A 24086-nucleotide genomic window follows, 5' to 3' on the forward strand; every position below is an offset into this window, starting at 1 on the left:
TACCACAGGAGAGACCAATAACAAAAGGCTTCTTTTCAAAGCCTACATCATGCCCAAGGTTGGCCAGAATTGAATTGATTAACTTTGATAAATTGGCAACCTATTAATATTAATCTGTAGTTTAAACAGGTGGCTGTACAAACATTTTGCCACTGTGTTTTGAGAATGGTCCTGGCATCCTTCGGTAAAAATGAGTGTTGCATTCTCAAGATCCCTGAAACAGCTGTCAAAACAATCAGGTACAGTAACTGTCCACTTGCCTAATGCTCTTTCTAGCTAGTTGTCTTCATCAACACTACTATAGCCTTCCTCTAATTGCATTTCATTGTCTGACTCACTGTCAGTCACTGCACGGGAGTATCAGAATTGTCAGAGGTGGCTTCACCACACTTTTCAAGACCAAACAACAAGACGTTCACTTTCTTAACTGCTCGTTTCCCAGGACAATTTTTGTCCATGATTGTACCTGGTGTGTGAGATCAAGTCTTTGACTTTATTGCTGGGAATAAACCACAAAGTTACAGTTAATGATATTGCATAAATTATATTTAACATAAACCTTAGTGTTAAAGTAACAAATATCAGTAACACTTTACAGTAAAGCTTGACATGAGAGTCAATGATAATTTATGATAAGTTGTACATTTGTTATGTTAGCTTACTAAAAGGACATGACATAAATACAGTATCAGTATATTTCTGAGTGGTTTCCATAAAACTGGTAAAACCACCTATCAAAATGAATAAAAGTTATTTTTCAAAAAGTTTTGTTTTTTACACTCAATTTGACTGCTGCCTCGCATGGAGTTTGCATGTTCTCCCTGTGTCTGTGTGGGTTTCCTCTAGGCACTCCGGTTTCCTCCCATAATCCAAAGACATGCAGGTTAGGTGGATTGGCGATTCTAAATTGGCCCTAGTGTGGGTGTGTTTGTGTGTGTCCTGCGGTGGGTTGGCACCCTGCCCAGGATTGGTTCCTGCCTTGTGCCCTGTGTTGGCTGGGATTGGCTCCAGCAGACCCCCGTGACCCTGTATTTGGATTCAGCGGGTTAGACAATGGATGGATGGAATTTGATTGCACTCACTAGCTGTGTTCACAGAGTTAGAGCAATTGCATGGTGTGCATAAGTTAAGAGCATAAGAAATCTGACAAACAAGATGAGACAATTCAGTCTATCAAGCCCATTTGTTTAGCTAGTAGCTAAGCTTTCACAATATAGAGTAGACTTTCTCTGACCCAGATGGGACTCAAACCCACAATGATCCATTGGGTCACCAGATTAAAGTGGGGCCAAAATTAACAAAGGCCTTGTTAACTACCATACAACAGCCCTGAGAGGCATTTAGATTCTTCTCACAAATGGATGCTCCTAATGCCAACCTGAAATGAACTAACTTACGTCTATATTGAATCCAATAAACTTTAGCAAATAAAGTGTCCCCATAGTTTAAAAAAAACACAATTTGCCAGGAGCAGCCAAAAAATATAAATTTTACTGCACGTTGTACTCGTCTAACCATATATATGTCAAACAAGTAAAAGTAACATTAATTCACAACAGCCATAAATAAAGTGGCAGCAAAGTAAACAAAGGCTAGCTAGCTAACGTTAACTTTACAACAGCTCTGGGACAGCTTTTTCTGTCTAATGGGCAGTTGATAGCTACAACTTATGACAAATTCAACAATTGTTTGTGAACTTATTTTTACCAAGCAGTTAAAACTGACTTAAATTGTTCATATTTAATCACAGCTAAGGTTATCATACTGTGACTCGCCCCAGGATAGCTTGTCTCCCTATGGACTGTGAGATGTATGCCTTTGCTCCACAGGTTGCACAACAGATTAACTCTATATACATATACATATCTCTAATGCAAAAATATTTATGTATACAATTTATTCACTTTTAAATGCATGTTTCAGAGAGTTTAAATAATATATTCAACAACAAACTCATACTTTATTCTGAAAATAAAATATGAAGCATGTGAAGCATATGAATACAATTTTAAAATGTGTATAAAAAAAAACAAATGGAGAAAATATATTTATCAAATATTTTGCAAAGATGCTTTTTTACAGTGATAAGCAGTACACTGAAATCAGTAAAAAAATGTGAGTCAAGTAAGACTGTCAGAGTGGGGCAAGGAAAAGAAAATAATTTGAAATATTGGAACGAACAAAGGGGAATGATTTAAAAGTATGTAGAAAGAATGGAAAGTCTGGTCCATACTCCATTAAAGATACTGAGGTATCTATAAAGGTAACAGATTCCAAGTACCAAAATTTTCAGCAGAACCATGACCGAAACCGGCAATTCCTGACACCAGACCACAAGAACAATGTTATTTGTCAGCCAGAATCAGCTGCCGAGCTCTGCACTGCCTCTTTACCATATCTTCCTGCCATGAAGGATTCACTGTGTGTCTAATGGTTTTTATACAGACTAGAGATTTTATCCAGCAAATGTCACAGTGGCTTCAATGATGCAAAACTTTGATTTAATTTGACACAATTAAGGCAATTACATCCTTATTAAAGAAAAATGTAAAAAAAAAAAAAAATGTTTATAAAACAAATACATTTTATTAAAATGCTTTTGAGAACCGTTTGTGAAAGGCAGGTCAGTATTATTTAAAATGATTTAAAATAATCATACTGTGAATTCTTATGTCTTTCCCAATTATCACTATGCATATACAGTAAACTAAGAATAATTCCTTAAATCTCTTTTGCTAATGACAGACTGTGCCGGGGGGATAGCCTAGTCTGCATCCCTTTTTTTACTAGTAGGCCCATATGAATATCCTGTGTACTTGTTAATACTCTCTTCAATTGAAAAGACAACTGATGAAATTTTCTCAACTCATTAAGACAAAAGCAAGCAAAGAGCCACTTCTGTTTCTGATAGTTGCCAACTTTCACAAAATGAGATTGTATTCTTGTACATCTGCAGAATAACTTAATCGATTATGCCCCCCCTTTTCTGATATGATAATATTAAATACTGTACTAACAAACTTACGCTACAAACACTAATCTTACTCCAACTTTGACTTCTACATTTTGAAGTAAAGGCCAATATATATATATATATATATATATATATATATATATATATATATATATATATATATATAATTGTAACTTGATTATTACCTTTCAGTAAAGTAAAAACCTCTAGGGATCTTATTATTTTTTCTCCATGTTTCGGCAGATTTAGTTTACTCTGCCTTTCATTTAAAATCTTTAAGAGAATAGATATTACATTGCAGGAAACTTTAAGTCAGCTTTCACCATTGTATCATACAAATTCATCCACATGAGTAATTTTGTACACTATGTCTTTAGAAATGCATTCATTATTCTAATTTTATTGCCCATCCTGTCATATCTTTACACATTTTCACTTAGTCAAGCATGTCTGTCAATGCTGACATTAACAGCTATCCTAAAAGCAAAATATTCAGGTCATATGAGGAGCTGGGAAAGCCGTCCATCATATAGCAAAAAAAAAAAATCCATACTCCATATTATTATTTTACATTTGGCTGATGCATTTACCCAAGACGACTTCTAAAATCAATGTATATATTTAGAAATATTTTCTACAGTCGGAGCACAGGCAGGTAAAGCAACTTGCTCAGGGTCACACTGTAAGTCATGAGTGGTAATTTAACTAGGCATCCTTGGGATGTAAAGCTCAAAGCCTTAGCTATTACAACATTATATGTTAAAGTCATATCTCTCTGTTGGGGAGGCCAGTTGTTGCTAAGATTAGTCTGTCAGTATTCCACTTGCCATTCTTTAAAGAATAAATTTCATTTACTTTTTACATAAGTGGATTGTAGCTCACCTTTCCAGCTTTGAAATAAATTCTGTTTTATCTACTGATACACAATGTTAATTTCCAAGGTAGACTCAGAGCACTTAAAAAATGTACAAAAATAAAACGAGTACAGACAAATACAAAATTGTGTAACATTTATATACCATGCCACACTGTGCATGCATTTCTGTTTAAGATTTACAATACATAAGTTCCATTTACCAATATATTAAAAATTAAGATAAAAACCATTTCACTTATTTAGCAGTGAAGGAAATGAAAGGAAAATAATATTTTTATTTGCCAGCATTTCATGCTTGAATGGAATCAGCAACTGCCTACTCACACTACTCACACACTTCTTTTCCAGTATCCTCCGGTGTGGTGTAGTACATGCTAGACTATCCAGCTATGTCTCAGCACTTCTTACATCTTGTTCTATGGCCAGGAATATAAGCTATTTTCAGGTCTCTCCAGAGATGTTTGATTCTGTTGAAGCCTAGGGCCTGGTTGGGACACTCAGCAACATTCCCAGAGTTGCCCCTAAGCCAGTCCTGTGTAGTCTTTGCTTTGTGCATAGGGTCACTGTCCTGTATTAAGTTGAACCTTAAGCCCAGTGTAATGTCCAGAGCTCTTTGGAGCAGGTTTTCATTGCTTTGCTCATTCAACTTCCCCTCAATGCTGATTAGTCTCCCAGTCCCTGCTGCAAGCCCACAGCAAACACCATTATTGGAATGGTATTGCAGAGGTGAGCACTGGTGCTTGGTCTCCTCAAGACTGGACACTTAGAATTGAGGCCAAACTGTTCAATCTTGGTTTCAACAGCTTATTATAGTCTGGATGTACTTTAGATGCCTTTATGCCAACTCCAAGTGGGCTTTTATGTGTTGTCTGGCCACTTTGCCATTAAGCCCAGATTAGTGGAGTGTTGCATTGGAGGTTGTCCTTTTTAAAGTTCCTTCCTTCCTGCTCAGATGTTTTGGAGCTCAGCCAGAGTGACCATTGAGTTGTTTGTCACAGTGTTCAAAGTGCCGGAATGCTTTGCCTTTTAGCTTGCAGGCATCTTAAACTTTATAACATATTTTAAAACCAAGTTAAAAACGTATATTTTTAAGTAAGGTTTCTCTTTGTCTTAATTTTACAGTTTTATATGCTATTTTCCTGGCTTTTTAAATACATTTTAGGGCTGCTTTTATGGTTTTTGCATATGTATGTTTGTATATATATTTGTAAATATCTGTGTGTATATATTTTTTTTATTTATTACCCCTGTAACCCTGTGGTAGGATATAGCATGCTGGAAGATGACTGACTGACTGACTTTTGTTCTTACTCACTTGTCTGTATTATTTTTTCCTCTTTTTTTAATACCATGGGTAGCTTGAAAGGCATCTTTAAATATAATAAATTATTTCGTCTGGTAGGGCAATTAATGAACATCCAACAATTTTAATCTTACTATGCCACTTTGCAGCAAAATGTAACATGTAACTGAACATTTTGGGTTCCCATATTTGCACCAAATAAAATAAACCAAAGTTTGCATGTGTTTGGCGTTGTCTGGTGTGTCTTATTTCCTGCAGGGGTCTTGTTGTTCTCCACATTTTCTTGTTATAGTTTGCTGCAAAATCAAATGCTAGAAGCAACAATATTACCCTTCTTCTTACCTGAGAATCTTAAGGTTGGTCTCATTACTCTCAACGGCAATATTTAAATCTTGTTCATAGTGCTTGTTAAAATAATACTTTTGGTTTACTTTTTCAAAATTATTCAAGCATAGTTTTCATTACATTTTGTGTCAATCCCTTTGTTTTACTTTTTTTCTTTTCACTGTACCAATGGGCTCTTGTTTTGAAGGACTTTTTCTCTTTTATGGCATTATAAAATGTCAAATGTACAACCTCATAAATGTGATCTATAGAAATCTGCTCTAGTTGCGCTCCACCCATATTAACTAACTAGGACTCATATTTTTCATTTGAAAGCTTTTTATTTAGGTACTAGGCTGACCCGCCTTTTAAGGCGACCGACTTTTAAGTTGACCACTTCTTAAGGCAATTCAATATGTAGATCAATTTGATATTTTATACAAACTCATTAATTTGGTTATAATGCATTTGAGCAGTATTACTTTAATACTCGTAGTTTCTGTTATTTTTGTGATGAAATTTAAACTTTTTTTCTATATTGAGGTCGCCCTTTTGAACCCCCCTGATATTTACTATGCGGTGAGGCATTTGTACTCCATCAACATTAATTATTTCCAGAGACATAATTTTGTCTATTTTTCCAGCGCATCGCGCACAAAAGCAAGGGAACGATGGGAGCACCAGAACTCTGCTCACATCATGTCGCTTCGTACCGCAAGCTGCAAGTAGTAAGTCTGTGATAAACGGAATACCGCCACGCTTTCCCTGACGGAAGTACAATCCCGACCACTTTTATATAGTAAGAAAGAAGAAGAAGATATCGCACAGTCTGGAGTAGAAAATCATCTTTTACCTGGAAAAACGAAACTACAAATCCCATCGTGCATTGCAAAATGGACGGGGCGTGTGTGAAACTCCACGCCTGCGTAGCACTCACAGGACAGAAGGACAATCCTGACCGCTTTTATATAGAAGGATGATTGTATGGATATATTACCACGAGGATTGAAATAGGGTTGGTATGTGTATTATATAGTGGATTGCTGTGTCAGTACAATAGATAGATAGATAGATAGATAGATACTTTATTAAATAAGGGAAAACATGAACTCTTTCTATTATTAGGTGTTTTTTCTCATATGCTTAAACCCCACAATGAGCAAATCCCCAGGGTGTGCTCCCATCTGGCCATGATATGTCATGAGCATCCACCTTCATTTTCCTATATTTTGTAACTAGAAAAAGCAGGTGCAGTGATGTGAGCAAAAAAATCGATAACATGTAAGCATAACAGTATCAAGTGCGTAATATAATTCAAGCTTGCAGCGGGCTGCAACCCTAACTCTCAGCAGCAATAGGTGCAAAACAGGTGCCAGCCCTGGATAGAACATTTATCCATCACAGAACATATCCACCAATTTACAGTTGCCAGTTAACATAACCTGCACATTCTTTGTTGATGTGACAGGAAACAAATGAACTGAGAGAACATGCAAACTCCACTCTGACCTGTATTAAACTATATGAATACTGGGGATATAAAACACACCAAATAAATCTCACAAACATTCCCGTCAAGTCAGTATTTACAGTAATAGATGCACCCTTGCTGCCATTACAGCTTTGAGTATGTTTGCACAAGTCTCTCTCTATCAGCATTGCACATTTGAATACAGCAATTTCTTCCCATTCTTGTCTGCAAAACTACTCAAGATTTGTCTAGTTGAATGGAGATTGTGCGTGATCAGCTTTGAGATTGTGCATGAACAGCTTTTTGAATGTCCTGCCACAAATTCTCAATTGGATTGAGATGTGGACTCCGACTTGGCAATTCCAGGGTAATAACATTGTTCAGGACATTCCTATATAGCTTTGTCTATATGCTTGAGATTGTTGTCTTGCTTAAAATACAAATCTCCCAAAGCATGGGTATCTTGCAGACTGCAATCAGGTTTTTCTTCAAGATTTCCTTGTGTTTTGCTTCATTCAGTTTAACCTGTATCTTCACAAGCTTTCCAGGACCTGCTGCAGTGAGCCATCTCTATAGTATGATGCTGCCACCAGCCATGTTTTATGGTGGGGGTGGTGTATGTCTTGTGTAATATGCAGTGTTTTTCTTATGCCAAACATGGCACTTAGTCTGATGGCAGAAAGCTCATTTTTGATCTCATCAGACCATAGTACTTTTTCCTACGTGACTTCAGACTCTCCAAAGTGAATTTTGGCAAACCACCTGTGCCTGTTTTTAACATTATTTGATCTTTGCCGTTCTTCCAAAAAGCTGTGACTGGTAAAGGACCCTGGCAATCCCACACTTTCTCTCTAATCTAAGCCACTGTAGCTTGTGAGTCCTTTAGAGTAATCACAAATCTCTTGGTGGCCTCCCTCGCTAGTCTTCTTCTGACACAATCACTTGGTTTTTGTGGAAAGCCTGTTCTAGGCAAATATAGATAGATAGATAGATAGATAGATAGATAGATAGATAGATAGATACTTTATTAATCCCAAGGGGAAATTCACATAATCCAGCAGCAGTATACTGATACAAAGAAACAATATTAAATTAAATAGTAATAAACATGAAAAAATTAAAATAAAATTAATAAAATCAACTGTGCCAAACTTTCTAGTTCTTAATGACTTAGATATTTTTTTTATATCCATCTCCTGACATGTGTGTTTCAATCCACTGTAAATTAGACCAAGTTACTGACTCACTACATGCTGGGACTTTCCAGACAGAGGTGCCTTTAAACTTCACTCAGTTGAAACCCTTTGACTACAGGCAGTTGATCTCCATTGAACTACTAAAACCAACTGGTCACACCAGTGATGATTTAGGTGTGTCATGGTAAAGGGAGTGAATACTTATGCAGTCAATTACTTTGCGTTTTACATTTGTAATAAATTCACACCACTTTGCAGATATCTGTTTTTCCTTTGAAATTAATTCAGTGTCAAAAAAGCCAAATTAATTCCATTTTGATTCAGAGTTGTATAACAATCAAATGTGAAATGTTCCATTGAGGTGAATACTTTTTATAGGCACTGAAAACAGAATAAATAATAACTAAACACATTACAGGAAAAAACAAGCAGAGATTAAAGAAAGAAAGAAAGAAATCAAAATGGAATTAAATTCTAATTAGTTAAATACAAAAAGCAGGAGGTTAAATAATATTCTGTGACTTAAAGGAATAAAAACCTACACACAAAAATACAGTATTTAAACATTCAAAGGTGATAAGTGCTAGATGGAGACTCTAATGCAAACTCTTCAATACAAACAAAATAAGAAAAAAAAATTAGAGAAAGTAATCAGAAAGATGATTCAGGAAAATGCTAAGAGGAGAGCTGCTGCAAAGAAGGAAATATTAACTTAGTAAGTATGTACATGAATTGGTTGATCCTGCAACATTTTTTTTCTTCATAGATTTTTTAAATCTGTTGTGAATGGACAGTACTGAGACCAGCTATGTTATATGGGTGTGAGACGGTGGCACTGACCAAAAAAGATGAGACAGAGCTGGAGGTGGCAGAGTTAAAGATGCTAAGATTTGCATTGGGTGTGACGAGAATTGACAGGATTAGAAATGAGTGCATTAGAGGGTTGGCTCAGATTGGAACAGTTGGAGAAGTCAGAGAGGTGAGATTGCGTTGCTTTGGACATGTGCAGAGGAGAGATGTTTGGTATAGGATATAGAAGGATATTAGGGATGGAGCTACCAGGTAAGAGGAAAAGAGGAAGGCCTAAAAGGAGGTTTGTGGATGTTGTGAGAGAGGACATGCAGGTGGTGGGGGTAACAGAACAAAATGCAAAAGACAAGAAGATATGGAAAAAAGATGATCAGCTGTGGCAACCTCTAACAGGAGCAGCCAAAAGAAGAAAAAGAAGATTTTATATATATATATATATATATATTTTATTTAATTTATTAAAATCAAACAACATTCCATACAATCAAGTCACATTTTACAAGATTAGGTTCAGGTCAAATCAACCCCCACCAATGAAAAAGAAAGCTAGGCCAACATAGTGAAACTTTAATAGTAGAAAAAATAAGCAAGTAAATAAATAGAATAAAAAGGGGGAGATAATCTGCTTCCACAATTTAAATGCTTTTTCTAAAATGTTATTAATTAGGCCCTGCCAGGTTTTAAAAAAGTTTGCACAGATCGTCTAAGTGAATATTTAATTTTTTCCAATTTCAAATAGTATATAACATGAGTTACCCACTGACTGAAAAGGTGAGTTAGGATTCTTCCAGTTGAGCAAGATAAGTCTTTGTGCCAGTAGTGTAGTAAAGGCAATTACAGTTTGTTTGTCCTTCTCCACTTTAAGCCCCTCTGAGAGTCCACCAAACACAGCTGTTAATGGATTAGGAGGGATTGTGACGCCAAGGCTGTCTTAAAGGCATTTAAAGATTTTGGTACAAAATTATGTTAATTTGGTGCATCCCTAAAACATATGACCCAAGGAGGCAGTAATAAAACTGAAAGTTAGGTAGAGCCATGCTGCCTTCTGCCTTAGGTCTTTGTAGGGTTGCTCTTTGGATGCGTAGATATTTTGAATTCCGAATAAATGAGGTTATGATTGAATCTAACTTCTTAAAAAATTATTTGTTGATGTATATTGGAATGCTTTGAAATAGCAAAAGAACCTTAGGAAGGATATTCATCTTGACAATGTTAATTCTTCCAGTTAAAGTGAGATGAAGGGTAGACCATTTATGCAGTCTTTCAAAGCAGACAGCAAAATTTTGTTGATAAAGAGCTTTATGTTTACTTGTGATGTTTATCCCTAGGTATGTAAACTGATCTGCAATGATAAAAGGGAAGGTGTCCAATCTAAGAAGACTTTTAACATATTAATTTGAATATATTATTTTAATATATATATATATATATTTCATTTGAATATATTACTAAAAATATTCTTTTCCACTAAAGTTGTGAGGAATTCATAGTAGTCCTTAAAGTAGCCATATGCAGGGTTTGCATGGTATTCAAAGCAAACCATATAGGGTGCTCTGTTTTTTGTGTACTTTATATGTGGTGTCAGTAAGCCATAGCATTTTCTTTTTGCTCTAAATACCTTTGTTGTTATCAAAACTATCCAATCTGTACATTGTTTGTGGACTGATTTATGTTGCTTTCAATGATAATGTCTAAATTCACCATACCAAAGAGCCTCTATGTCTGTTCACTACTGAGAGAGGATATTGAGGTACTGCACTCCTACTCAGATTGGAACAGTTCTTGGAGGTTCAAATCAATGACAGGCTGGACTGCTCTCATAACACAGAAGAACTATATAGGAAAGGGCAGAGCAGGATCTTTTTTTCTTAAGAGACTGCAGTCCTTTAATGTGGGCAGTGACATCCTTCACATCTTCTATAACTCTGCGATGGCCAGTACAATTTTCTGCTCTGTGTTGGGCTGGGCTGATAACATCTCTTCGAAAGAGGCCCACCAAATCAATAAGCTAATTAAAAAAGGGTAGGCTTAGTTTTGGGACAAACTGTGGACCCTCTAGAAGTAGTAGCAAAAGAGAGAATTAAATGAAAACTTAGTGACTTTATAGACAATGCACTTTCAGCCAACAATTTTTTCTGCAGGTGGGTCCAGAGACACTACTGGGGCTCCTTTATACCAACAGCAATACACCTGCATAATGCCTCACTGTGACCATAATTGCCATGTCACAGGTAATTCTTTCTATTTATATTTTCATTCTTTGTAGTCATTATGGTGTGTGTTGAGACCATACTGTCTATGTGCAAATAAATTTATTTATGTTGCTATTTATTTAAGGCACTTCTGTAAAAAGGCAAATTTACCACTAGGTACAAATAAAGATCTATCTATCTATCTATCTATCTATCTATCTATCTATCTATCTATCTATCTATCTACAGTATCTGTTCTTCACAATAGCAATGAAATGTAATGTTTTAAACTGAATTTTAAACTACTTTTAACATGCAGACTTACTGGATGAGACAAGAGTAGAATACCTTTAGTGAAAGAGAGATATAAAATTGTTTCTTTTAGAGGACTGATAAGTACATTTTGAATACTGTATCAACACTGATATTCATAATTGGATATAAATTATATTAGTCAGTGTTTTTCACCCTATTTGGTGTTGCAACTGACTTTTTCCCATATAAGTGCTTTCGTTGTCCCCCCTGTGAACTTGAACATGATCGTGAGAGTGGTGTGGGATCAAGTTTGCTATTTGGAGTGGTGACCCACCGTGACTCACTGCATGACCCACTTGTGACCCACTACCAATATAAATAATAGCAAATCATGATTTAGCTGCAGCAGAACACCCAAGAGTGAGTCGCAGTTGTAGAGAAACACCGTGTTAGGAGACATTGATGATTATCTGTGCTCAAGTTTTTAATCAGTTGCTGTCTGGTTTGAAGTGTAAATATGGAACATATCAAGACTGCTGTAATTAAGAATACATTTTTAAAATTAATTAGAAAAAAAATCTTTTTGAAGCTAGTGTCAAAAGGCTATGTGCTTGAACATATTCTGCCTTCTGGGAATTTGTGTGATGGATATAACTGAAATAATTTTTAGAGTACTGTCATTCATAGATACATACGCATGAGGTGCAGTGTGAATGGTAAGAAACAAAAAACTTTATAATTATTTCTAATTAATGTTTGGGATACAGCAAATTGAATGAACAGAGATCTTCCCAGCATCACTTACAAAGTACATTCTCAATGGCCCCTTTTCTGGCAGAGTCAATCATAGGCTCCAAATTATTAGAGCTAATCTATTAGTGGGGCCAAGGCAAATCTTCCCATTAGTACTTTCTAATGTTTCTTCTTTTTTCTGTTTTGGAAGGATTTATTAATATTTTCATCAGGTAACTAATTGTAAATATTGTTATTTATGATGTTATCCCATTTTTTCTCTAAATCATCTCATCGAAATTATGAATGGTGGTCCCAAACCTGTTTAAAAACTTTTAAAACGATCAGAAACCCCAATTTACAACTAATTCAATACAAAATTCTACACAGAGTACACTATACAGGTCATCGGATGTTCAGGATGGGATTTGTGCCATCTGACACCTGCACACACTGCACAGACAACATTCCTGACAGTTATATCCACGCACTGTGGTCATGTCCACCTGTTCAGAGATTCTGGTATAGAGTATGTGAAGACCTGTCAAAGTGTCTGAAATGTGATATCCCAACTTCCCCCTCATTTTGCTTGCTGGGGAACCTAGAGGATGTCCCGATTGAAACAAATTTGGTTCACGTGGTTCTCACTGCCATATGCATCGCTAAGAAAACTATCCTCATAAACTGGAAAAACAAAGATAATCTTTGCATTAACCAGTATAGAAATCTTTTATTGGATCATATTACACTTGAGACAGCCTCTGCCTCCACTTCAAATCAATCTCTCTGGGCTCCTTTGATCGGTTCCATCACATAGCGATGATGGAGGGTCATTGATATGGTCCTGCGGGATGCTGTGGTTGATGTGGTGGAGAGTCTGAGCTTGGAGTATCTGGAGGATCCCTGGGGTGGGTTCACTTGGGGGGTCTTGGGCTGGGGGGCTGCTGCCCGACTCTGGTGGTGCTTGGGTTACCTCCGGGGGTGGGCTTCTGGTGGTTGTGTGTAGGGCCTTAGGGGGGTCTTGACGGTGGCTGCGGTCGCTGCCTAGTGGCCGCAATGCCCCTGGGTTGGTCTGGGTGTGGGCCTGGTGGCTTAGGGTTTGGGGGATATGGGTGGGGCCTTGGGGATTGGGTCCTGGCATGTACGCTGCCGGGAAGAGGGCCGGAACGTGCGGCAGTTCCACCATGGGGGAGGGGGATGTCCGGGAGGGGGAGGATCTAGCTTTATCCTGGGTGTCTTATGTCTTACTTAATCTGAATGTTGAGTAAATGTGGGGATGGGAGTAAATATTCTGCTGGGGTGGTGTGGGTTGGTGGCCTCAGACTCCGTGGGGCTCTGTGATGCTGCTGCTTCGGGCCATGGCTAGATAGGCTGGGGCCTCCGTGCCCGGTGGATTTTGGGAACGGAGGTGCCTATTGGGGCCAGTAGGGGAGCTGGCTCCTGGAGGGCTCAGGCCCCTCAGCCGTTCCTCCCATCCTCAGACATTTCCCTCCTCCTGCTCCTTCACATCATCACACAAACATGCACATAGGGCCTTGGGGTGTGGGTAAGTCAGGGGGTGCGGGTATGGATCCCGTTTCCGCAGTCCTGTGGCAGCCTACACCCCAATTTTATTTGCACATTAAACACTTCCACAAAAAACATTCCACACAAATGCACACTTAGGGCCTTGGGAGTGGGCACACTCAACGGCATCCGGTGGGGAAATTTCAGCCTCACTCCGAGTGCGGTGTCCACTTCCAATTTTAAACTGCACCTAGTCACGGAGAGTTTTGGGGGGGAGGTGGGGCTGTGTGTTGGCATCAGCTGGTGTAGGCCACATGGTGCCGGCACTGCCTGCGCCCCCCCAACCACAAAATGCACCTTATCAGCACACACCAACACTACATTAGAGCAGGCGGAGGGAGACTAGAGGTCTTATTACACCTCTGTTCTCAGTTAGCTGACCGGGGCTGGAGGCTAGGAGTGGGAGCTGGCCGTCTGCCTGTGGTCTGGAGTGGTGGGTTGCTTTGCTCTACGTTGGATGGGGGGCCTGCTCACTATTACCCCTGCGGAACGGGCTAACTCTGCGTCCAGGAATGGCTGTACCTCAGGTACGGCAGCACCGGGACCAGAGTTAGGTAGGGTGTGTGTGGGGAGTGTGAATGGGTGTCTGGCGTACATCCTTGTAAGTCTTGGGTTGTATGTGTATGTGAGAGCATGAGGGAGGGAGTGTATGACTGTGTTTGTGTGTGACTGTATATGTCAGGTGGGGTTTTGGACTCCTCCCCTCTCCTGGGACATCTGGCAATACTACAACATCTTTGCCTACCCTCCCCCTGCCTTAAGCATCTGTCTGGTCGCTCCCGGTGGCTGCCTGGTGGGATCTGGTTCCCTGGGCTCTGTTGGATCCTCGGCGGGGTGGGTCGCCCTCGGGTCCCGGGCTGCTGGGTTCCGGGCCCGGCCGACTCGGGAGAGCGGCTGCGGGGGCCTGAGGGCTTGCCGTTGATATCTCCGGGACTCTGCCGGCTGCTGGTTGTGACCCCGGGTGATCCTCTGCCTCTCGGGTGGGGGTTGGGGCTTCTCTGGTGACGGCCTCCCTGGGGTCTCCGCTCTGGGGTGACCTCTGGATCTCTGGGCTTGGAACTCCTCCATCTTCCGACGTTTTGGGGGCAGGTCTGTGGCCCTTCACACTCACTATTGGATGCTCCTATAGAGAAACCTTACACATACAAGCGCGTACACACACAGGTGCTCACATGGTGATTTCATAAGTATGACTTGGACATCTTCAGCACATGATCTAAGGTTGTGGTGGCCTTAAATGCCTCAGTAATAATTACTGTATGATTGTCAGCAAACATTTTTATATATCTTCATGTAGCTGATGCAGCAATGTTTTTGTCTTGTGGTTTGTTTGTTTCCCCTCTCTTTCTGCAGGTCTAGAAGCGGATTCTGGTTCATTTATTGTTTATTCTATACGAAACCCCCCCCTTTACCTCCATCTCTTCCTTCTCTCTCTTCTTTTTCTTTCACTTTTGTCTCCGTGTCCGGTTCGAATCTTAAAAACATCTAAAAATATTTTTTAATAAAGTTTTGGTATCAGGCGTGACGTCAGCAGAAGCTGTAACGCTCCACCTGAGAGAAAAACTGTAAGGCTAGTCGCCAGCATTCAGACATCAATTCTGATTGCTTCACAGCCGAACAGGACACGGTAAAAAAAAAAAAAAGAAATTATGAATGGTGACATGGGTTTGTTTTCAAATTTTAATGCATTTAGATTTCCTGCTTCCAAGCAGACAGTCAAGTTGTCCTTGTTGACACACCTAGCACCCGGTAAGTTATGTCAGAAGCTCTCATTATTGTTATGCCACAACCTGACTGAAGAAATTTCTTCTGAGCTGCTCCATACTACATTGCAGTAATCAAAGGAGGAAATGGGAAGTAAAAAATCCTGATTAGGACAAAAGTTCCATCCCATCCTTCCCAAATCTTTTACTTTCTACACTGGATTCATAGTGACACACCTAAAAATTATGCAATTTATAGAAAAAAAATAATACTTGTGAAGTATGTAGATATACAGTAAATCATGGTGGAAGCTGAAAGAAGAACAAGGAATACTGCGATAGATGGCATGGCCCCTACAGGGTCCAGATCTCGATATCATCAAGCCAGTCTGAGATTACTTGCAGAGGTAGAAACAGGTAATACAACCAAAGTCTGCAATTGAATATATACATACATATACAATATATATTAATACTATACTAGTACAGCACAAAGGTTAGTACTATTAGTTACAAAGTTTGTGTAGTGCAACTTATACACCATACAAGAAATGGAATGCTGACTCAAGATTGTTAAATTTCATAGATTTTGCGGTGGGAAATGGGATGATGCTTTCCTAGAAAATCAGGTTTGTCACTTGAGAGAGTCAATGCAAACAATTAGGCTCCTGTATGGAAATCAGAACGGGTTTCTGAGATATTAAAAATCTAGCAGTGAGTACGTTTAGACTAAATGTTTCATAATTAAAAAAGTATAATTAAAAGCGATTTAACGATGAGTCATCTCTTGTCCTTTATGAATGAAGGCATTTCTGAAGTCAAGCAACCTAGAGATTACTACAGATCAAATTTACATGAAACTGCTAGACTCATATACTTTAGAATGCAATTACATTTAATTACCAAATGGTGGCTCTTTCTGAATGCAAAGTGAGGCATTTATAATTAGGTAATGATTCTGTGTATTTTAATCAAAATATACTGTTCATTAAGCTAAGTATTCTTCATTTGTGAGCAGACATTTAACAGAGTCACTATGCTGAATTTCTTAAATTTTCCATGCATACAGTATTCAGGTGGCTTTAGTTTCCATTCTGAATATATAATATGTAAACTTATATTCCTTTCAAATTATTTATAATAAAGCACATACAAAAATAATTAACTTGTTTTATGATGCTGTCCACATGTCTGTTATGACACTGCAAATTCAAAATAAATTCAAGCTACCAGAGTTAAACCAAAATGAATCAATTGGTTTTCAAGTCAAGGTGAGCCTAAATAATTTGAAATCAGTAAAGTTAATTTATGAATTATGTATGAATCAGTTACATTATTCTATGAGAAGTTATTTCAGGTAAAAGAATGTCCAGCTCTTGCACAGGGAATTGTTAGAGCAAGAGTGGAACTTCCTGCTGATTGGGTAAAGTATGAGTTTAATTCTGCCTGATGAGGCAAACATAAACCATACATTTTATGTGAGACTTGGTGTCTGGGGTGTGTTGAATCAGTATGTTTTATGCCAAGGTCTGCATAGGGTTTAAAGGACATATGGCATTGGAGTGCTTTTCATGCATTTATAAAAGTGCTTTTTATCTGATACTGTACTTTATGCAATTTTTATACAAAGCCTTTTCACATATCAATGGAGGAACATAAGTTGCCTGTTATTGTGTATTAAAAAGACTAAAAAAACAAATAACAAATTACAGAAACAAACAAAAGTTATGCTTTGCTTTTGTCATCATTTAAAAAAACATAATAACAAGTATAATCAAGTTTATTCAATTCATTTCTGCAATGGAGATTTACTTGCCGATTATGCAATATGCCATATTTCCCTCAGGTAATGGTTTTAATTGTAACCTGAAAATAATAAGGAAAGTTTTATAAAATTACATTAAAAGTATAGATTCTTAAGGTAAAATGCCAAATGTGATTTACTGTTAGCTAAAAAAAAGGTAAGAATTTTTCATTGCTCTTTTCAGACATGCATTATTTCAAACTACCAGTAGTATATTTGGGAACACTACTACAACATATTTTAATTAATTTATTTAAGTCTCTTTATTTTAACACAATCATGGTTGCCATCATAACTAAATGAAATCAAGACTTGATGTTCTTTAATTTCTGGGACAGTGGCATTTTTGCTATAATGTGCTTTTGAATGGAACACCTTAATTACAGGTTTTTCACAAACGTTAGCTGACTATGAATTCCACCAGTGAGTAGCATTTCATTTCCACTCTCTCCTGAAAGTTACACTTGACTCTCCGAGCAATGTTTTTATTCTGTCGTATGAGCAGTGTTTGTATCATGACTGTCAAGCAAGCATACATGGTTTTGTGATTGGCAACTACTTGACAAAGGAGAACATTTCCATAAATGATAGCAGGCAGGGTAAGCGTTAGGGATTTGGTGTCCGTAAAATCTTCTATGAAGATTAATTCTGAACATTGAGCTGCAGGGGTTTATTAACTTTTCATGGTTGATTATGGGAACATTAAATACTGGTGCATAGCAGCAGGGCTGTCTTAACACATGGGCACACTGGGCAGTTACCCAGGGGACCCACAAGCATAGGGGCCCCATGCTAATCTATGCATATTTTGACTTGCTGAGTGGTTGTGCAGGTAGGGGCACCAGTGCGCCGCTTTACCTGGAGGCCTATAATGCTGTTAAGATGGCCCTGCATAGCAGGTATGTTTAAACCATTTCTTAGTAGAAGAATAAAACTGAAATTGCTATGCACTTTTAACTACTCACGTACTCTATACTATAGATTCCATTTGTGAATTACACTGTTTAATATATTTGGACAGTTGAAAACTATAATAGAATATATTTCAACTCCAATTTGTAACATTTACAGTAGGTAGTACACTGCTCAGCTTCTTTAACCTTCTTCAAAGTTGACATTCCACAACATAGTTGTGAACTCTTTTATTACAGGAAATAAAATTAAAATTGAACTTGCTAAAAATATTAAAAAAAAGTACTGATGCCACGTTACACCTGTTTGATTGATTAATGAAAATCCTGTGCCCCTTCCTCCCCGCCTAAATTTGTTCTGTATTTTGCTGTCAGGTTATGTAAGTACTGCTAATATTTTTTTAATTTTTAGCAGCCACCAGTAGTTTCAGCATGCATTTTCAGTGTGCAGCATATTTTAATTTTATTAATTAGCATAATTTCAATTGAAATTGAAATTCTTATATGGTAAAAAAGTCAGTTGCAACACCAAAAAGGCTGAAAAACACTGACTAACATAATTTTTATCCAATTATAAATATCAGTGTTGATTCAGTATTCAAAATGTACATCTCAGTCCTCTAAAAGAAATAATTTTGGATCTCTCTTTCACTAAAGGTATTCTGCTTTTGTGTCATCCAGTAAATCTGCATGTTAAAAGTAGTTTAGTTTAAAACATTACATCAAATTTCATTGCTTTTGTGAAAAATGAGATAGATAGATAGATAGATAGATAGATAGATAGATAGATAGATAGATAGATAAATGTCTGCTATAATAGATATAAATATTAAGAAACATACCATTAGAAAAAAGTCAATAGCAAAGACAAAAGTTAATATTAAAACATCAAAAAATGTATTTGCACTGGACGCGGGAATTTGGGGGGTTCATGTTACATTTGCAGGTTGTCTCATTTTTTATTTATATAGCCAAAGGACAATAAACATTTTTCAGATCAACGAGTTGCATTGCTCTTGTTTATAAATTATGATGACATTTTGGTCTCATCTGGCTATGATCTCCATCTTGCACTGGAGTAGGACAAGAGTCAGAACCTCCAAAGCTGTATAGTGGTCATGCCCAAATAATACATACCCCAATATAAATCCATTTAATTATAAAGGGATATAAAATTGGATATGTCTAAAACCTCCCTCAAAAATAAAGACCCAACTCATTTAAATTATCCTTTAATTGCACAATAGTATTGCAGTGAAAGATACGTATGTAATTACCCATGAGGTAACAGAAACAATTCAGTTTATTTTATGTAGCACACTTTTTATTTACACAGTAAGAGGATTATGCACATCCCATATCTCTTAAAATAAAAACACAAAATGGCCACATGCTTTGGGTATTTGTTGGAAATTCTTTTATTCATCACTGAACCTACTACATGTGCCACAATGCATTTTCCCCTGACAGATCATTTCAGGGTTTCCCAACTATTATACTGTGTTATTTCACAAACATGTGTTTAAATAATTTGCCAATGCCTTTATTGGTTTCTAGCCTTGCCAAATTTGTCTCTAGATATTAGAGATTGTATTTCTCCTTAGACTTCTGCAAAGAAGTGCATATCAACAACTCTGTTGTTGCTCTCTAAACAAACTGCTAATCTGAAAAGAATGATGACAATATTTGTATTTCTTTTAATGAATGTGTAAATGGTAAAACTGAATAAGATTCAATTCTTTTTTTTTTCCTTATATAAATAATTTCTGTTGCAGAATAACCTTTAGAGTTATGCTTATGACTAAAATTCTGTATTTCATAGGCTAGGTAATAAATACAGTTTGAGGCTAAAAGCTTAATTACTAATTTACATCCTGTTTTGCCTGAGCCTTAAATAGTGTCCACATTATTTGTCTTATTTTGATTCTCAATATTGCTTGAGGTCCGTCTCAAAGTATCCATTGTCTCTGGTTTTTATATACAAGACTTTACTCGATTCCATTATATAAGTGTCTTTTATACAATGTTTATCAATACTAGCTTTCATTGACCTGTTCATCCAATTTGGCACAGTATTTTTCTTTCCAAATGTGTCCCTCTTAGAATTACCCAATTTTTTTTCTGGTTTTGTTTTACATAGGTTTTGGAGCTTTTTATCCTTTCTACTTTCTAAATGTCACAACTTCTCCTTAGTATCTACATTCCTAAAATGTTTACTGTGCACTTCTCAATACGTTTTTAAGTATCTGTTTGTGTTCCATTTATATATATTGAATTGACACCTCTTTGGTTTCAAATATTTATATAATGTAGGTTGTGAAATGTTTATCAGTATTGTGTGTCCTGCTTCCCTTGATGTTACAAGAAGAACCTGGTCTGTTTTCGAGAAGACTAAAAATAGGAATTTTGAGACAAAGGTATTGCTTGCCAGAGTCAGTAATATTTAATGGCACCGTTCGGAAATTCTGAAAACAGACTTCTTATCACTCATTCAAGGCATGAAGGAGAGGACCCCTGCTGAAAGATTTATCATTTTCAGACTGCTGCCTAATCTGAGGATACCAAAAGAAGCCTGCAGCCAATTCTTGGCCCTGAACACTTGGATGATAGCCTTCTGTTAGGGGTAAAACATTAGCTTCATGGACAACTGGGATATTTTTGGATGAGTCTGTGATTCTTCAGAAGTGATGTCTTGCATCTGGAAAGATTCAGTGCCAGGGTGTTTATTGTGAAAACATCTCAAAAGTTAATACAGTATTCGGAAAACTGTTAGTTAAAGCAGTAAAAAACCTGCAGGTTAATGCTTACACCAACAACATATCTGTTCTTGTTCTCTTGTACTTGAGTGCAGCATTTGACACCATAGACCACTGTATTCTCATTAGCCGCTGGGTGGGTATCTCTGGTAAACTTAGAAGTAAACTTCATCACTTGGCTTTTCAAATTAGGCCAAAAGTAAAGAACTTAAGCGTTATTATGGATTTGGATTTAAACTTCAAATAACTTATTAACTACACTAGTAAGAATGAGTTTTTTCATTTAGGAAATATTTCAAAGTTTAGATCTTTTAAAAAATCTCAAAATGCATTAGCAATTATTCATATGTTTGTTTTCAGCCAACAAGATTACTGTAATGCACTCCCAACAGCACCTCCTAAGAAAGACATAAATCAACTACAGTTAGTTCAGTATGCAGCAGGAACAATTCCAACAAATACAAAAAAATAATATTGAGCATATCTCACCGCCCTTGGGATTGTTATATTGTTTACCTGTGTCTTTTAGAATTGATTTTAAAATACTTTTAATCATACTGTATATCATCAAGCTTTGAACAATCCATCCCCTTATATTTTTAATGTTTGTTCCGTTATATTTCCAGTCATAATCTTAGAGCCTCAAACACTGCTAACTTCTTCTATTCTCTGTTTTTTTTTCCTGTGATGGCATCTTGTGCCACTGCCATCTGATTAAAGTACTATGCGGCCACCTGTAATTTTGGAAAGAATGTAGATTCTCCAACCTGTCACGTGACTCACAGAGTCTAATCCTCCAGGATAGTACATGAAACACTGAAAAACTACTTTAACACATTTACGTTTAGTAGAATACCCAGTGGGAGCTGGGTGGTCCTTTAGCCTTGGAACTCCTGCAGTTTTATTTTCCTCAGCATCGAGCCAACTTTAGTTTTTTTATTTTTCTGTCCTTTCTGGCCAACTAACCATATCATCAGACCATTTTAGAGTTAAAAAATTAGTTTAGCAATTTACTCCATATTAAGGCCTTTGCCATTTCTATTATGTTCTTGTTTATCTGTGTTATGTAAGTTTGTTTTTACTTTATTTGTATTATTTTATTTATTATTTGCATATTTCATTTTATTTATTTATTCTTTGTTATTACATTTTATTTTTCTTTAAATTCTTATAAAGCACTTTAAGTACAGAAATAAATGCTGTTGACTTTAAAGGATTTTTCTGTGGTTTACTGTTTATGTTTTCCTGCTATTACTGTCTAATACTTTTGTTATTTACCTATAATGCACATGACCAAATTAATTTTCCATTGCCAGCAAGCTCCTCCTTACCTATACATTCAACACATTATTGACTGCTGAGCTCCTGTATTTCGTTTGAAATGAGTGATGCCAATGCACTTTTACCTCATTGACTTTATTTTCTTTAACTGTGTCGTTTAGTTAATTTTTGCTTTTCTGCTTTCTATGCAATCTCTCATGCCTTTTACAATTTTCATATTATTTTTAATATAATGCTCCTTACCTACAGTTCCCTGCTTTCAAATTTCTTCCCCCAAGCCTGCCCTCATAGCTTTATATTTTGTTAATCTTATGTTCATTCAGCCTCGTTGACTCACTAAATATTATTTCTGAGCTTAACATGAATAATAATTCTAGCATCCTTTTCTCATTCTTCTAATTTGACCAAGTTTCTGATTCATCTTTTCCCTTAACTAATGCTGGCTTGTATATTCTTCAATATTTCAATTACATTTTTCTGTATTGTTTTGTCTTTTGATCTGCCCATCACTGTGGTTTTAGCCACAACTTCTACATAGGATATACCTCTTACAATACAATTTATTTGATGTTGTATTATATAGTTATCACTAGAAGTATTCTAAACAGAATATTTTCAAGTATTATGTACTTACTAGGCTGACCCGCCTTTTAAGGCAACCAACTTTTAAGTTGACCACTTCTTAAGGCAATTCAATATTTTAGATCAATTTGATATTTTATACAAACTCATTAATTTGGTTATATTGCATTTGAGCGGTATTACTTTATTACTCATAGTTTCTGTTATTTTTGTGATGAAATTTAAACTGTTTTTCTATATTGAGGTCGCCCTTTTGAACCCCCTGATATTTACTACGCGGTGAGGCATTTGTACTCCATCAACATTAATTATTTCCAGAGACATAATTTTGTCTATTTTTCCAGCGCATCACGCACAAAAGCAAGGTAACGATGGGAGCACCAGAACTCTGCTCACATCATGTCGCTTCGTACCGCAACCTGCAAGTAGTAAGTCTGTGATAAGCGGAATACCGCTACGCTTTCCACTCACGGGACGGAAGGACAATCCCGAAGTAAGAAAGAAGAAGAAGATATTGCACAGTCTGGAGTAGAAAATCATCTTTTACCTGGAAAAATGAAACTACAAATCCCATCGTGCATTGCAAAATGGACGGGGCGTGTGTGAAACTCCGCGCCTGCGTAGCACTCACGGGACGGAAGGACAATCCTGACCGCTTTTATATAGAAGGATTTTTATAAGTCAAACTTAGTACACATTTCTAATGATTTAGCAACAATTACCTTTATTTTTCTTTCTGACTTAAATTTCTGTTAATGGAGCCATCATCTTCATTGACCATCACCAGAAATGCAGGGTAGATCACCTGCAGGAGTGGGTACAGGGGGCATATGGGTTAAATCTATTGCATATTTACCTCTTTTCTCTTTATGCTTGCACACACACAACATGACCCAAAAAGCATTTAGCACTGAATGATATTGTGAACTTAGTATCAATATACTGGTGAACAATAACTCTGGCATTTTAAAAAATACAAGGCCTTGCTTTGAAAAAAAAATGTAATAATAATTCTTTGCATCAATTAATTTTAGATATATTGTCACTTCTATTGAGTACAGTGAAATGTCTGTTTGCAGGTTTGGACAACATTTCATTGTTGCAATTGCAAAATTCATTATAAAGATTTTGGATCTGAAAATTTCTCAGAGAAGAGTCTAGATTAAAGTAAATAGTAAAGAGTGTAGATCAAAGTAAAAAGTCTCTTTTCAGAAATACAAAATGGCCAAATCCAACGTACGATGAAACAAAAAGATATATTCTTAGACAAAAACTGTAATCCAGAAAGATAATGAAAGTGTAATCCAAAGTGGCTGAGGAAAGAAACTGTGCAGATGTGCTTTTAGATG

Source organism: Polypterus senegalus, chromosome 5, assembly GCF_016835505.1.
Source record: "Polypterus senegalus isolate Bchr_013 chromosome 5, ASM1683550v1, whole genome shotgun sequence".
Taxonomy (NCBI): Eukaryota; Metazoa; Chordata; class Cladistia; order Polypteriformes; family Polypteridae; genus Polypterus; species Polypterus senegalus.